Genomic DNA, 12,654 nt, shown 5'->3' on the forward strand with positions numbered 1-12,654 from the left:
GAATTTTGGAGTTTTGGAGTTTCGAATTTTAAGTTTTGGATTTTTGGAGTTCTGGATTGTTTGAGTTTTGGACTTTCGGAGTTTCGGATTATTGGACTTGTGGAGCTTTAGACCTTTGGAGTTTTGGAGTTCTGGATTTTTGAGTTTCGGAGTTTTGGAGTTTCAGTTTTGGAGATTCGGGGTTGCGGAGTTTCGGAATTTGTGAGTTTCGGAGTTTTGGAGTTTCAGAGTTTTGGAGTTTCGGAGTTTTGGATTTTTGGAGTTCTGGATTGTTTGAGTTTTGGACTTTCGGAGTTTCGGATTTTTGGACTTGTGGAGCTTTAGAGCTTTGGAGTTTTGGATTTTTGAGTTTCGGAGTTTTGGAGTTTCAGTTTTGGAGATTCGGGGTTGCGGAGTTTCGGAGTTTTGGAGTTTCAGAGTTTTGGAGTTTCGGAGTTTTGGAGTTTTGGAGTTTCGGATTTGTCGAGTTTTGGAGTTTTTAAGTTTTCGATTTTTGGAGTTTTGGATTTTTGGAGTTTTGGATTTTTAAAGCATTGGAGTTTTGGTGTTTTGGATTTTTGGAGGTTTTGAGTTTGGAGGGGTTGTGGAGTTTTGGAGTTTTGGAGGTTCGGAGTTTTGGAGTTTCCGAGTTTTGGAGTTTCCGAGTTTTGGAGTTTCCGAGTTTCGGAATTTTGGAGTTTTGGATTTTTGGAGTTTTGGATTTTTGGAGTTTTGGATTGTTTGAGTTTTGGAATTTCGGAGTTTCGGATTATTGGACATTTGGAGTTTTACAGCTTTGGAGTTTTGGAGTTCTGGATTTTTGGAGTTTCGGAGTTTTGGAGTTTCAGAGTTTTGGAGATTCGGGGTTGCGGAGTTTCGGAGTTTGTGAGTTTCGGAGTTTTGGAGTTTCAGAGTTTTGGAGTTTCGGAGTTTTGGAGTTTCGGATTTGTGGAGTTTTCAATTTTTGGAGTTTTGGATTTTTGGAGTTTTGGATTTTTAAAGCATTGGAGTTTTGGTGTTTTGGATTTTTTGAGGTTTTGAGTTTTGAGGGGTTGTGGAGTTTTGGAGTTTTGGAGGTTCGGAGTTTTGGAGTTTCCGAGTTTTGGAGTTTCCGAGTTTCGGAATTTTGGAGTTTTGGATTTTTGGAGTTTTGGAGTTTTGGAGTTTTAGAGCTTTGGAGTTTTCGAGTTTTGGAGTTCCAGATTTTCGCAGTTTCGGAGTTTTGGAGTTTCGGAATTTTGGAGTTTCGGAGTTTTGGAGTTTTGCAGTTTCGGAGTTTTGGAGTTTTGGAGTTTCGAATTTTAAGTTTTGGATTTTTGGAGTTTTGGATGTTTGGAGTTTTGGACTTTCGGAGTTTCGGATTCTTGGACGTCTGGAGTTTTAGAGCTTTGGAGTTTTGGAGTTCCGGATTTTCGGACTTTCGGAGTTTCGGAGTTTTGGAGTTTCCGAGTTTCGGAATTTTGGAGTTTTGGATTTTTGCAGTTTTGGAGTTTCGTAATTTCGTAGTTTTGGAGTTTCGGAGTTTCGGAGTTTTGGAGTTTTGGAGTTTTGGATTTTTGGAGTTTTAAAGTTTTGGAGTTTTTGAGTTTTGGATTTTGCATTTTTGGAGTTTTGGATTTTTGGAGTTTTGGAGGTATGGATTTTTGGAGTTTTGGAGATTCGGGGTTTCGGAGTTTTCATGTTTTGGAGCTTCGGATTTTTCGAGTTTTTGAGTTTTTAAGTTTTCGATTTTTAGAGTTTTGGATATTTGGAGCATTGGAGTTTTTGTGTTTTGGATTTTCGGAGTTGCGGATTATTGGAGTTTCGGAGTTTCGGAGTTACGGAGTTTTTGAGTTTTGGACTTTCGGAGTTTCGGAGTTTTGGAGTTTTCGAGTTTCGGAGTTTTGAAGTTTTGGAGTTTCGGATTTTCGGAGTTTCGGAGTTTTGGAGTTTCGGAGTTTTGGATTTTTGCACTTTGGAGTTTTGGAGTTTCGGAGTTTTGGATTTTTGGAGTTTTGGAGGTATGGATTTTTGGAGATTCGGGGTTTTGTTGTTCCAGAATTTTGTAGTTTTGTAGTTTTGGAGTTTTAGAAGTTTGGATTTTGGAGGTATGGATTTTTGGAGTTTCGGAGTTTTGGAGATTCGGGGTTGTGGAGTTTTGGAGATTTTGGAGGTTCGGGGTTTTGGAGTTTCCGAGTTTCGGAATTTTGGAGTTCTCAATTTTTGCAGTTTTGGAGTTTTGGAGTTTCCGAGTTTCGGAATTTTGGAGTTTTGGATTTTTGCAGTTTTGGAGTTTTCGAGTTTTCGATTTTTGGAGTTTTGGATTTTTGGAGTTTTGGAGTTTTGGACTTTCGGAGTTTCAGATTATTGGAATTTTGGAGTTTTAGAGCTTTGGAGTTTTGGAGTTCCAGTTTTTCGGAGTTTTGGTGTTTTGGAGTTTCGGAATTTTGGAGTTTTGGAGTTTCGAATTTTAAGTTTTGCATTTTTGGAGTTCTGGATTGTTTGAGTTTTGGACTTTCGGAGTTTCGGATTATTGGACTTTTGGAGTTTTAGAGCTTTGGAGTTTTGGAGGTATGGATTTTTGGATTTGGGGTTTTGTTGTTCCAGAATTTTGTAGTTTTGGAGTTTTGGAGTTCTAGAATTTTGGATTTTGGAGGTATGGATTTTTGGAGTTTCGGAGTTTTGGAGATTTGGGGTTGTTTAGTTTTGGAGATTTTGGAGATTTGGAGTTCTGGAGTTTCCGAGTTTCGGAATTTTGGAGTTTTGGATTTTTGCAGTTTTGGAGTTTTCGAGTTTTCGATTTTTGGAGTTTTGGATTTTTGGAGTTTTGGATTTTTGGAGTTTTGGACTTTCGGAGTTTCGGATTATTGGACTTTTGGAGTTTTAGAGCTTTGGAGTTTTGGAGTTCCAGATTTTCGGAGTTTCGGAGTTCTGGAGTTTCGGAATTTTGGAGTTTTGGAGTTTCGAATTTTAAGTTTTGGATTTTTGGAGCTCTGGATTGTTTGAGTTTTGGACTTTCGGAGTTTCGGATTATTGGACTTGTGGAGCTTTAGAGCTTTGGAGTTTTGGAGTTCTGGATTTTTGAGTTTCGGAGTTTTGGAGTTTCAGTTTTGGAGATTCGGGGTTGCGGAGTTTCGGAATTTGTGAGTTTCGGAGTTTTGGAGTTTCAGAGTTTTGGAGTTTCGGAGTTTTGGATTTTTGGAGTTCTGGATTGTTTGAGTTTTGGACTTTCGGAGTTTCGGATTATTGGACTTGTGGAGCTTTAGAGCTTTGGAGTTTTGGAGTTCTGGATTTTTGAGTTTCGGAGTTTTGCAGTTTCAGTTTTGGAGATTCGGGGTTGCGGAGTTTCGGAATTTGTGAGTTTCGGAGTTTTGGAGTTTCAGAGTTTTGGAGTTTCGGAGTTTTGGAGTTTTGGAGTTTCGGATTTGTGCAGTTTTGGAGTTTTTAAGTTTTCGATTTTTGGAGTTTTGGATTTTTGGAGTTTTGGATTTTTAAAGCATTGGAGTTTTGGTGTTTTGGATTTTTGGAGGTTTTGAGTTTGGAGGGGTTGTGGATTTTGGAGTTTTGGAGGTTCGGAGTTTTGGAGTTTCCGAGTTTTGGAGTTTCCGAGTTTCGGAATTTTGAAGTTTTGTATTTTTGGAGTTTTGGATTTTTGGAGTTTTGGATTGTTTGAGTTTTGGACTTTCGGAGTTTCGGATTATTGGACATTTGGAGTTTTACAGCTTTGGAGTTTTGGAGTTCTGGATTTTTGGAGTTTCGGAGTTTTGGAGTTTCAGAGTTTTGGAGATTCGGGGTTGCGGAGTTTCGGAGTTTGTGAGTTTCGGAGTTTTGGAGTTTCAGAGTTTTGGAGTTTCGGAGTTTTGGAGTTTCGGATTTGTGGAGTTTTCAATTTTTGGGGTTTTGGATTTTTATAGTTTTGGATTTTTAAAGCATTGGAGTTTTGGTGTTTTGGATTTTTGGAGGTTTTGAGTTTTGAGGGGTTGTGGAGTTTTGGAGTTTTGGAGGTTCGGAGTTTTGGAGTTTCCGAGTTTTGGAGTTTCCGAGTTTCGGAATTTTGGAGTTTTGGATTTTTGGAGTTTTGGAGTTTTGGAGTTTTAGAGCTTTGGAGTTTTGGAGTTTTGGAGTTCCAGATTTTCGCAGTTTCGGAGTTTTGGAGTTTCGGAATTTTGGAGTTTCGGAGTTTCGGAGTTTTGGAGTTTTGCAGTTTCGGAGTTTTGGAGTTTTGGAGTTTCGAATTTTAAGTTTTGGATTTTTGGAGTTTTGGATGTTTGGAGTTTTGGACTTTCGGAGTTTCGGATTCTTGGACGTCTGGAGTTTTAGAGCTTTGGAGTTTTGGAGTTCCGGATTTTCGGACTTTCGGAGTTTCGGAGTTTTGGAGTTTCCGAGTTTCGGAATTTTGGAGTTTTGGATTTTTGCAGTTTTGGAGTTTCGTAATTTCGTAATTTTGGAGTTTTGGTGTTTCGGAGTTTCGGAGTTTCGGAGTTTTGGAGTTTTGGAGTTTTGGATTTTTGGAGTTTTGGAGTTTTGGAGTTTTTGAGTTTTGGATTTTGCATTTTTGGAGTTTTGGATTTTTGGAGTTTTGGAGGTATGGATTTTTGGAGTTTTGGAGATTCGGGGTTTCGGAGTTTTCATGTTTTGGAGCTTCGGATTTTTCGAGTTTTTGAGTTTTTAAGTTTTCGATTTTTAGAGTTTTGGATATTTGGAGCATTGGAGTTTTTGTGTTTTGGATTTTCGGAGTTGCGGATTATTGGAGTTTCGGAGTTTCGGAGTTACGGAGTTTTTGAGTTTTGGACTTTCGGAGTTTCGGAGTTTTGGAGTTTTCGAGTTTCGGAGTTTTGAAGTTTTGGAGTTTCGGATTTTCGGAGTTTCGGAGTTTTGGAGTTTCGGAGTTTTGGATTTTTGCACTTTGGAGTTTTGGAGTTTCGGAGTTTTGGATTTTTGGAGTTTTGGAGGTATGGATTTTTGGAGATTCGGGGTTTTGTTGTTCCAGAATTTTGTAGTTTTGTAGTTTTGGAGTTTTAGAAGTTTGGATTTTGGAGGTATGGATTTTTGGAGTTTCGGAGTTTTGGAGATTCGGGGTTGTGGAGTTTTGGAGATTTTGGAGGTTCGGGGTTTTGGAGTTTCCGAGTTTCGGAATTTTGGAGTTCTCAATTTTTGCAGTTTTGGAGTTTTGGAGTTTCCGAGTTTCGGAATTTTGGAGTTTTGGATTTTTGCAGTTTTGGAGTTTTCGAGTTTTCGATTTTTGGAGTTTTGGATTTTTAGAGCTTTGGAGTTTTGGAGTTCCAGTTTTTCGGAGTTTCGGTGTTTTGGAGTTTCGGAATTTTGGAGTTTTGGAGTTTCGAATTTTAAGTTTTGGATTTTTGGAGTTCTGGATTGTTTGAGTTTTGGACTTTCGGAGTTCCGGATTATTGGACTTTTGGAGTTTTAGAGCTTTGGAGTTTTGGAGGTATGGATTTTTGGAGATTTGGGGTTTTGTTGTTCCAGAATTTTGTAGTTTTGGAGTTTTGGAGTTCTAGAATTTTGGATTTTGGAGGTATGGATTTTTGGAGTTTCGGAGTTTTGGAGATTTGGGGTTGTTTAGTTTTGGAGATTTTGGAGGTTTGGAGTTTTGGAGTTTCCGAGTTTCGGAATTTTGGAGTTCTGGATTTTTGCAGTTTTGGAGTTTTCGAGTTTTGGATTTTTGGAGTTTTGGATTTTTGGAGTCTTGGATTTGTGGAGTTTTGGGCTTTCAGAGTTTCGGATTATTGGACTTTTGGAGTTTTAGAGCTTTGGTGTTTTGGATTTTTGCACTTTTGGAGTTTTGGAGTTTTGGATTTTTGGAGTTTTGGAGGTATGGATTTTTGGAGATTTGGGGTTTTGTTGTTCCAAAATTTTGTAGTGTTGGAGTTTTGGAGTTTTAGAATTTTGGATTTTGGAGGTATGGATTTTTGGAGTTTCGGAGTTTTGGAGATTCGGAGTTGTGGAGCTTTGGAGATTTTGGAGGTTCGGAGTTTTGGAGTTTCCGAGTTTCGGAATTTTGGAGTTTTGGATTTTTGCAGTTTTGGAGTTTTCGAGTTTTCGATTTTTGGAGTTTTGGATTTTTGGAGTTTTGGATTTTTGGAGTTTTGGACTTTCGGAGTTTCGGATTATTGGACTTTAGGAGTTTTAGAGCTTTGGAGTTTTGGAGTTCCAGATTTTCGGAGTTTCGGAGTTATGGAGTTCCGGAATTTTGGAGTTTTGGAGTTTCGAATTTTAAGTTTTGGATTTTTGGAGTTCTGGATTGTTTGAGTTTTGGACTTTCGGAGTTTCGGATTATTGGACTTGTGGAGCTTTAGACCTTTGGAGTTTTGGAGTTCTGGATTTTTGAGGTTCGGAGTTTGGAGTTTCAGTTTTGGAGATTCGGGGTTGCGGAATTTCGGAATTTGTGAGTTTCGGAGTTTTGGAGTTTCAGAGTTTTGGAGTTTCGGAGTTTTGGATTTTTGGAGTTCTGGATTGTTTGAGTTTTGGACTTTCGGAGTTTCGGATTTTTGGACTTGTGTAGCTTTAGAGCTTTGGAGTTTTGGATTTTTGAGTTTCGGAGTTTTGGAGTTTCAGTTTTGGAGATTCGGGGTTGCGGAGTTTCGGAGTTTTGGAGTTTCAGAGTTTTGGAGTTTCGGAGTTTCGGAGTTTTGGAGTTTCGGATTTGTCGAGTTTTGGAGTTTTTAAGTTTTCGATTTTTGGAGTTTTGGATTTTTGGAGTTTTGGATTTTTAAAGCATTGGAGTTTTGGTGTTTTGGATTTTTGGAGGTTTTGAGTTTGGAGGGGTTGTGGAGTTTTGGAGTTTTGGAGGTTCGGAGTTTTGGAGTTTCCGAGTTTTGGAGTTTCCGAGTTTTGGAGTTTCCGAGTTTCGGAATTTTGGAGTTTTGGATTTTTGGAGTTTTGGATTTTTGGAGTTTTGGATTGTTTGAGTTTTGGAATTTCGGAGTTTCGGATTATTGGACATTTGGAGTTTTACAGCTTTGGAGTTTTGGAGTTCTGGATTTTTGGAGTTTCGGAGTTTTGGAGTTTCAGAGTTTTGGAGATTCGGGGTTGCGGAGTTTCGGAGTTTGTGAGTTTCGGAGTTTTGGAGTTTCAGAGTTTTGGAGTTTCGGAGTTTTGGAGTTTCGGATTTGTGGAGTTTTCAATTTTTGGAGTTTTGGATTTTTGGAGTTTTGGATTTTTAAAGCATTGGAGTTTTGGTGTTTTGGATTTTTTGAGGTTTTGAGTTTTGAGGGGTTGTGGAGTTTTGGAGTTTTGGAGGTTCGGAGTTTTGGAGTTTCCGAGTTTTGGAGTTTCCGAGTTTCGGAATTTTGGAGTTTTGGATTTTTGGAGTTTTGGAGTTTTGGAGTTTTAGAGCTTTGGAGTTTTCGAGTTTTGGAGTTCCAGATTTTCGCAGTTTCGGAGTTTTGGAGTTTCGGAATTTTGGAGTTTCGGAGTTTTGGAGTTTTGCAGTTTCGGAGTTTTGGAGTTTTGGAGTTTCGAATTTTAAGTTTTGGATTTTTGGAGTTTTGGATGTTTGGAGTTTTGGACTTTCGGAGTTTCGGATTCTTGGACGTCTGGAGTTTTAGAGCTTTGGAGTTTTGGAGTTCCGGATTTTCGGACTTTCGGAGTTTCGGAGTTTTGGAGTTTCCGAGTTTCGGAATTTTGGAGTTTTGGATTTTTGCAGTTTTGGAGTTTCGTAATTTCGTAGTTTTGGAGTTTCGGAGTTTCGGAGTTTTGGAGTTTTGGAGTTTTGGATTTTTGGAGTTTTGGAGTTTTGGAGTTTTTGAGTTTTGGATTTTGCATTTTTGGAGTTTTGGATTTTTGGAGTTTTGGAGGTATGGATTTTTGGAGTTTTGGAGATTCGGGGTTTCGGAGTTTTCATGTTTTGGAGCTTCGGATTTTTCGAGTTTTTGAGTTTTTAAGTTTTCGATTTTTAGAGTTTTGGATATTTGGAGCATTGGAGTTTTTGTGTTTTGGATTTTCGGAGTTGCGGATTATTGGAGTTTCGGAGTTTCGGAGTTACGGAGTTTTTGAGTTTTGGACTTTCGGAGTTTCGGAGTTTTGGAGTTTTCGAGTTTCGGAGTTTTGAAGTTTTGGAGTTTCGGATTTTCGGAGTTTCGGAGTTTTGGAGTTTCGGAGTTTTGGATTTTTGCACTTTGGAGTTTTGGAGTTTCGGAGTTTTGGATTTTTGGAGTTTTGGAGGTATGGATTTTTGGAGATTCGGGGTTTTGTTGTTCCAGAATTTTGTAGTTTTGTAGTTTTGGAGTTTTAGAAGTTTGGATTTTGGAGGTATGGATTTTTGGAGTTTCGGAGTTTTGGAGATTCGGGGTTGTGGAGTTTTGGAGATTTTGGAGGTTCGGGGTTTTGGAGTTTCCGAGTTTCGGAATTTTGGAGTTCTCAATTTTTGCAGTTTTGGAGTTTTGGAGTTTCCGAGTTTCGGAATTTTGGAGTTTTGGATTTTTGCAGTTTTGGAGTTTTCGAGTTTTCGATTTTTGGAGTTTTGGATTTTTGGAGTTTTGGAGTTTTGGACTTTCGGAGTTTCGGATTATTGGAATTTTGGAGTTTTAGAGCTTTGGAGTTTTGGAGTTCCAGTTTTTCGGAGTTTTGGTGTTTTGGAGTTTCGGAATTTTGGAGTTTTGGAGTTTCGAATTTTAAGTTTTGGATTTTTGGAGTTCTGGATTGTTTGAGTTTTGGACTTTCGGAGTTTCGGATTATTGGACTTTTGGAGTTTTAGAGCTTTGAGTTTTGGAGGTATGGATTTTTGGATTTGGGGTTTTGTTGTTCCAGAATTTTGTAGTTTTGGAGTTTTGGAGTTCTAGAATTTTGGATTTTGGAGGTATGGATTTTTGGAGTTTCGGAGTTTTGGAGATTTGGGGTTGTTTAGTTTTGGAGATTTTGGAGGTTTGGAGTTCTGGAGTTTCCGAGTTTCGGAATTTTGGAGTTTTGGATTTTTGCAGTTCTGGAGTTTTCGAGTTTTCGATTTTTGGAGTTTTGGATTTTTGGAGTTTTGGATTTTTGGAGTTTTGGACTTTCGGAGTTTCGGATTATTGGACTTTTGGAGTTTTAGAGCTTTGGAGTTTTGGAGTTCCAGATTTTCGGAGTTTCGGAGTTTTGGAGTTTCGGAATTTTGGAGTTTTGGAGTTTCGAATTTTAAGTTTTGGATTTTTGGAGCTCTGGATTGTTTGAGTTTTGGACTTTCGGAGTTTCGGATTATTGGACTTGTGGAGCTTTAGAGCTTTGGAGTTTTGGAGTTCTGGATTTTTGAGTTTCGGAGTTTTGGAGTTTCAGTTTTGGAGATTCGGGGTTGCGGAGTTTCGGAATTTGTGAGTTTCGGAGTTTTGGAGTTTCAGAGTTTTGGAGTTTCGGAGTTTTGGATTTTTGGAGTTCTGGATTGTTTGAGTTTTGGACTTTCGGAGTTTCGGATTATTGGACTTGTGGAGCTTTAGAGCTTTGGAGTTTTGGAGTTCTGGATTTTTGAGTTTCGGAGTTTTGCAGTTTCAGTTTTGGAGATTCGGGGTTGCGGAGTTTCGTAATTTGTGAGTTTCGGAGTTTTGGAGTTTCAGAGTTTTGGAGTTTCGGAGTTTTGGAGTTTTGGAGTTTCGGATTTGTGCAGTTTTGGAGTTTTTAAGTTTTCGATTTTTGGAGTTTTGGATTTTTGGAGTTTTGGATTTTTAAAGCATTGGAGTTTTGGTGTTTTGGATTTTTGGAGGTTTTGAGTTTGGAGGGGTTGTGGATTTTGGAGTTTTGGAGGTTCGGAGTTTTGGAGTTTCCGAGTTTTGGAGTTTCCGAGTTTCGGAATTTTGAAGTTTTGTATTTTTGGAGTTTTGGATTTTTGGAGTTTTGGATTGTTTGAGTTTTGGACTTTCGGAGTTTCGGATTATTGGACATTTGGAGTTTTACAGCTTTGGAGTTTTGGAGTTCTGGATTTTTGGAGTTTCGGAGTTTTGGAGTTTCAGAGTTTTGGAGATTCGGGGTTGCGGAGTTTCGGAGTTTGTGAGTTTCGGAGTTTTGGAGTTTCAGAGTTTTGGAGTTTCGGAGTTTTGGAGTTTCGGATTTGTGGAGTTTTCAATTTTTGGGGTTTTGGATTTTTATAGTTTTGGATTTTTAAAGCATTGGAGTTTTGGTGTTTTGGATTTTTGGAGGTTTTGAGTTTTGAGGGGTTGTGGAGTTTTGGAGTTTTGGAGGTTCGGAGTTTTGGAGTTTCCGAGTTTTGGAGTTTCCGAGTTTCGGAATTTTGGAGTTTTGGATTTTTGGAGTTTTGGAGTTTTGGAGTTTTAGAGCTTTGGAGTTTTGGAGTTTTGGAGTTCCAGATTTTCGCAGTTTCGGAGTTTTGGAGTTTCGGAATTTTGGAGTTTCGGAGTTTCGGAGTTTTGGAGTTTTGCAGTTTCGGAGTTTTGGAGTTTCGAATTTTAAGTTTTGGATTTTTGGAGTTTTGGATGTTTGGAGTTTTGGACTTTCGGAGTTTCGGATTCTTGGACGTCTGGAGTTTTAGAGCTTTGGAGTTTTGGAGTTCCGGATTTTCGGACTTTCGGAGTTTCGGAGTTTTGGAGTTTCCGAGTTTCGGAATTTTGGAGTTTTGGATTTTTGCAGTTTTGGAGTTTCGTAATTTCGTAGTTTTGGAGTTTCGGAGTTTCGGAGTTTTGGAGTTTTGGAGTTTTGGATTTTTGGAGTTTTGGAGTTTTGGAGTTTTTGAGTTTTGGATTTTGCATTTTTGGAGTTTTGGATTTTTGGAGTTTTGGAGGTATGGATTTTTGGAGTTTTGGAGATTCGGGGTTTCGGAGTTTTCATGTTTTGGAGCTTCGGATTTTTCGAGTTTTTGAGTTTTTAAGTTTTCGATTTTTAGAGTTTTGGATATTTGGAGCATTGGAGTTTTTGTGTTTTGGATTTTCGGAGTTGCGGATTATTGGAGTTTCGGAGTTTCGGAGTTACGGAGTTTTTGAGTTTTGGACTTTCGGAGTTTCGGAGTTTTGGAGTTTTCGAGTTTCGGAGTTTTGAAGTTTTGGAGTTTCGGATTTTCGGAGTTTCGGAGTTTTGGAGTTTCGGAGTTTTGGATTTTTGCACTTTGGAGTTTTGGAGTTTCGGAGTTTTGGATTTTTGGAGTTTTGGAGGTATGGATTTTTGGAGATTCGGGGTTTTGTTGTTCCAGAATTTTGTAGTTTTGTAGTTTTGGAGTTTTAGAAGTTTGGATTTTGGAGGTATGGATTTTTGGAGTTTCGGAGTTTTGGAGATTCGGGGTTGTGGAGTTTTGGAGATTTTGGAGGTTCGGGGTTTTGGAGTTTCCGAGTTTCGGAATTTTGGAGTTCTCAATTTTTGCAGTTTTGGAGTTTTGGAGTTTCCGAGTTTCGGAATTTTGGAGTTTTGGATTTTTGCAGTTTTGGAGTTTTCGAGTTTTCGATTTTTGGAGTTTTGGATTTTTGGAGTTTTGGAGTTTTGGACTTTCGGAGTTTCGGATTATTGGAATTTTGGAGTTTTAGAGCTTTGGAGTTTTGGAGTTCCAGTTTTTCGGAGTTTTGGTGTTTTGGAGTTTCGGAATTTTGGAGTTTTGGAGTTTCGAATTTTAAGTTTTGGATTTTTGGAGTTCTGGATTGTTTGAGTTTTGGACTTTCGGAGTTTCGGATTATTGGACTTTTGGAGTTTTAGAGCTTTGAGTTTTGGAGGTATGGATTTTTGGATTTGGGGTTTTGTTGTTCCAGAATTTTGTAGTTTTGGAGTTTTGGAGTTCTAGAATTTTGGATTTTGGAGGTATGGATTTTTGGAGTTTCGGAGTTTTGGAGATTTGGGGTTGTTTAGTTTTGGAGATTTTGGAGGTTTGGAGTTCTGGAGTTTCCGAGTTTCGGAATTTTGGAGTTTTGGATTTTTGCAGTTCTGGAGTTTTCGAGTTTTCGATTTTTGGAGTTTTGGATTTTTGGAGTTTTGGATTTTTGGAGTTTTGGACTTTCGGAGTTTCGGATTATTGGACTTTTGGAGTTTTAGAGCTTTGGAGTTTTGGAGTTCCAGATTTTCGGAGTTTCGGAGTTTTGGAGTTTCGGAATTTTGGAGTTTTGGAGTTTCGAATTTTAAGTTTTGGATTTTTGGAGCTCTGGATTGTTTGAGTTTTGGACTTTCGGAGTTTCGGATTATTGGACTTGTGGAGCTTTAGAGCTTTGGAGTTTTGGAGTTCTGGATTTTTGAGTTTCGGAGTTTTGGAGTTTCAGTTTTGGAGATTCGGGGTTGCGGAGTTTCGGAATTTGTGAGTTTCGGAGTTTTGGAGTTTCAGAGTTTTGGAGTTTCGGAGTTTTGGATTTTTGGAGTTCTGGATTGTTTGAGTTTTGGACTTTCGGAGTTTCGGATTATTGGACTTGTGGAGCTTTAGAGCTTTGGAGTTTTGGAGTTCTGGATTTTTGAGTTTCGGAGTTTTGCAGTTTCAGTTTTGGAGATTCGGGGTTGCGGAGTTTCGTAATTTGTGAGTTTCGGAGTTTTGGAGTTTCAGAGTTTTGGAGTTTCGGAGTTTTGGAGTTTTGGAGTTTCGGATTTGTGCAGTTTTGGAGTTTTTAAGTTTTCGATTTTTGGAGTTTTGGATTTTTGGAGTTTTGGATTTTTAAAGCATTGGAGTTTTGGTGTTTTGGATTTTTGGAGGTTTTGAGTTTGGAGGGGTTGTGGATTTTGGAGTTTTGGAGGTTCGGAGTTTTGGAGTTTCCGAGTTTTGGAGTTTCCGAGTTTCGGAATTTTGAAGTTTTG

This window comes from Amblyomma mixtum, chromosome 10 (genome assembly GCF_055824585.1).
Source record: "Amblyomma mixtum isolate Tamu chromosome 10, ASM5582458v1, whole genome shotgun sequence".
Classification (NCBI taxonomy): domain Eukaryota; kingdom Metazoa; phylum Arthropoda; class Arachnida; order Ixodida; family Ixodidae; genus Amblyomma; species Amblyomma mixtum.